The sequence below is a fragment of the Echinops telfairi genome, unplaced genomic scaffold (assembly GCF_000313985.2).
Source record: "Echinops telfairi isolate 266 unplaced genomic scaffold, ASM31398v2 ScPeMD7_1;HRSCAF=3_0, whole genome shotgun sequence".
Taxonomy (NCBI): domain Eukaryota; kingdom Metazoa; phylum Chordata; class Mammalia; order Afrosoricida; family Tenrecidae; genus Echinops; species Echinops telfairi.
Window position 1 is genome coordinate 48,133,632 of NW_022103896.1, and position 3,964 is coordinate 48,137,595.

Below are 3,964 nucleotides of genomic sequence, written 5' to 3' on the forward strand. Positions count from 1 at the left end.
TTTTTTTTAAGGCACCTATTTTTTACTAGTATAAATATCATATCAGTCCATAGTTCAATCACATCAAGCAGAATTGTACAATTGCTACCACATCAATTTCCAAATTTCGTTTTCTTCCTGGACTCCTTGACATCGTGTCTCCTTAACTCCCCCTCCACTAATGTACTCCTTCACACACACACACACACACACACCATTCCCCGATATTGCTGACTCGATAGCCTCATCAATCCTAGGTTCCACCTATCGAAAAACAGAAACAGGTGTAACACAACTTTAAGAGGGTGACCTCCAATGACATGGCACCCCTGATCCTAATATGAAGAAGCAAAAACCAAACAGAACAATACAAACCAAAGATGCAGACAGTTTAGAAAACCAGATCAGGTCCAGCCTGCATCGTAGGGGACAATTACTGACTGCGTTTTAACTGTTCAAGTCAGATTTACGTCATTGCTTTCTGTCCTCATCTCTCCAAAGCTCTCTGTGTGGATGGGCCTTTGGCCTACAGAGCAAGTAAAGCTGAATGCCTTCAGGCGGGAAGCTCACTTGCCCAGTGAGGTACCTCTAGGCCAGTGGTCTTGACCTTCCTAATGCCACGATCCTTTCATACAGTTCATGTTGTGGTGGGCCCCAACCATAAAATTATTTTTGCAGCTACTTCGTAATTGTCATTTTGTTACTGTTATGAATCAGGTGACCCCTGTGAAAGGGTTGTTCGACCCCCAAAGGGGTCACGACCCACAGGTTGAGAACCGCTGCTCTAGGCACTTGATTAGGGCTGCTAGGTTTGCTGACCTCTGGAGCTAGAGCGGAATGCTTTCAGGCTGAGTTATAGTGGAATAGTATGCCCTCTGGGCATTTATCAGCAATACTAGAGGAAGGCAGAAGCCAGGGTAAGCCAAGGGGCTGAGGACCAGAGATGGGATTGCCCGTGGCCACAACAGAGAAGAGGCTGTCTTGACCTAAGAGCTGTATTCTGAGGGTTTCTGTTCCTGAATTGAAACCTCTTTACTTCTCTAACAAACCTCATAATCCTATAAATGTTGGCCAGTCCTATATGGTCATGCCAAGGAATGATCAGAACTAGCAGAGATTAGAGTGGCTAGTCTCAGTATCAGGAAAGCAGGCAGAAGGCTGGAGCCATGTCTCATCTCTGCCTCAGAAGAACAGGCCTTGGGCTTATGAGTTTGATCTCCCTTCTCCCTTTTGTCATCTGAGAGGTCAGACACTGGCCCCATTTTTAAATCTGCCAACAAACATTTACTGAAAACTTACTTTTATTTGCCAGGCAATATATAAGATGCTAACAGTATAAAGATTAGGATATCATCTTTGTTTCTAGAGCCCACAGGCCTTCGTGGAAAGACTTTTGCCAAAAGATTATGACACATTGTGTTAAGGTCTATCAGAGATATACAAAAAAGTACAAAAGGAGGGAGTGGGAGGAAATATAAATCTTCCCAGGAGATTTCAGAAGGCTTCTCAAAGAAGGTATCTCTCTCATACAGCTTTGTATGAAGAGGCCAAGATTATTCATGATCTTATAGGCTGTGGTGATTAATTGGCATTTATCCTTGAAGAAATATACTTGGAGGGTGAAGGCAGAATTCTGAACAGGGATGCAAAGCATTTACATTTCTGATCATTCTGCCTGCAGTCTGTACTACGGCCTACAGGGGGAGACAGAGCAGAGGATGAAAAGTCACAAAATTACAATAGTGAATTATGGCAGTACCAAAGATGTGAAACAAGATTACTTGGTTGGAAAAAATATTTAGGAATTAGAAACCACAAACCCAGAGTGTCTAATTCTATGCTAGTGTAAGTGGTAGGGTGGTAAAAGAGAGGAAAATATCGAAGATGACTTTCTGTAAGAGGTAGCTCAGTATAAAGGTTAGCACATAGTCTCTGGACTCAGGCTCTGAATTCAATCCTATTTCTTCCGCTCATTCGCTATGTGTTTCAGGCAAGGCGTTTATTCTTAATGAGCTTCAGTTAAATATAAATGTCAGGTGATCTTAGAACAGTATTTACATGTGTGTCTAACAATAACTGCTTGTTGTTATTATTACAGTATGTAGGGTGTCATTCAGTTTGGTTTTGAAGTCTAACTGTCCCATTTGAAGTGCTTGCAGAACATCCTATAGTTGAGTATCTGAGCATGTAGATCTGGGGTTGAGGAGAAGTTTTCCTTAGCCTAGTGACAGTCGCTAGAGCTTTGTATATACATGGAACTGCTTAGAGGAAGAGCTCAGGTTTAGAGTGCCCAGGACATTGAGGGCTAAAGGACAGATAAATAGGAGGCAAAAATGCAGGGCACCTGAGAAGGCCACGGGGGTAAAATAAGGGGGGCAGGGCAGAGAACAAAAGACACAAGAGCACCATCTAAGCATCAAGAGGAGGAAGAGGGTTGGGAAGGGTGTGATCAACACAGAAAACACTCTGCACCAGCTAGCAATGAGCACTGAAAAGCTCTATTACATCTAATCATAATGAACTCTATATAATAGTCATGTTAAATGCTTTCAAAGTAGTTTGCATGTTAGAATACAATCAAATGACATTTCCATTTTGCTTCTTAGTTTTAAACTCACTTTTAGAGAGAGAAGAAAGAAAAATCACCACTACATTGAACTATATTAACTTGCCATACTTGTAGATCAAGGGGGGGGGGGGCGGAATTGAATTCAAAAGTTTTATATAATTCAACTCTACTGAAAATCTCACCAAAAATCAATAGGATGAAGAAAATACTTTTTTTCTTTTTGTGTCATGATGCAAATGTAAAACTTTGTCCACCTTTAGTCTAGTTTCCTAAAGAAATATCACTGATAATGACTGCCAATGTTATAGTCACACAGATAAAAGCTAATCATATCTAAATGCTTTCCTTACTTGATATCATATTATAGTTATTTTTATTTTTATTGTCACTTTGCCTTTAAATCTAAAAACTGCAGGATGAAACCTGAATGCAAAAGTAATTTGAAGTGAAGGATATGTGTACCTATCCAAAGAAATGTATTCTATTACTAATAACACTGGTGGAAAATCTGGTTACTTTGGCAGTGCAGAAGTATAAAATAGTAAGTGTGTTAGCTTTGGAATCAAGTCCTGATTCTATCACTTATCAGGTATGAGGTCCAGGGAAAATGACTTACGCTCTAAGACTCCATTGTCTCTTATGTAACATGGAAAAGTGACTCGTCACACTGACTGCTGTTAAATTACGGACAGCTGCCTTCAGTGTTAAGGGATCAACAACTAGCCAAAAGGTTGGTGGTTTGAGGCCAAGCAGTGGTGACTCAGAAGACAAGCTTGACAATTTGCTTCTGAAAGGTCACTCATGCAACCCTATAAAACTGGGTAGAAGTGCCCCTGTGAGTTTCTGAGAGTGTGACTCTTTAAGGGAGTAGAAGGCTCTGCCTTTCTCCCTTGGAGCAGTTGGTGGGTTCAAACTACTGACCTTACAGTTGGAGCCCAACATATAACCAGTACTCCACCACAATTTCTAGTCTGAAAGGTCATGATGCTGAGAACCCTGGCGAGCAGGTCTAATGTGCACACAGGACGTCACCGTGAGTCCGCATCCACAAGACAACTAGCAGCAGGATGAGACAATGCATACACGGAGCCGAGCACAGGAGCCTCACAACAAAAGAGTGGGTGATGATATTTCGCTTTTCAGAAATCGCATTAGAAAGTGTGAAGGGATTATTTTAAAAGAGTAAATTTGGTCTTTTCATATACCAACAAAAACTCTTGCCCACTCACTACCAGGCCTTCCAAGAAGATAAGCCACCAGATCCCTGGCTTCCCAAGACACACGGGGGCACGGGGGCTCTGTAAGCAGTTTGCTTCTCATCAGTCAGAGGCTGGCTATTGTGTTTCTTATAAGTAATGAAATACATGACTCATAAGACCAAATAGATACCCAAACAAAAGCCATACATCTAACTAC

The 3,964-nt window shown here is 41.4% G+C and overlaps 1 protein-coding gene across 1 annotated transcript in view; it reads right to left on the reverse strand.

Moving 5' to 3' along the window:
• The window catches only part of SLC26A7 (solute carrier family 26 member 7), a 136,978-nt gene that overhangs the window by 132,048 nt on the left and 966 nt on the right, over positions 1-3,964 (reverse strand). The gene's annotated exons all lie outside the window — the stretch shown is intronic.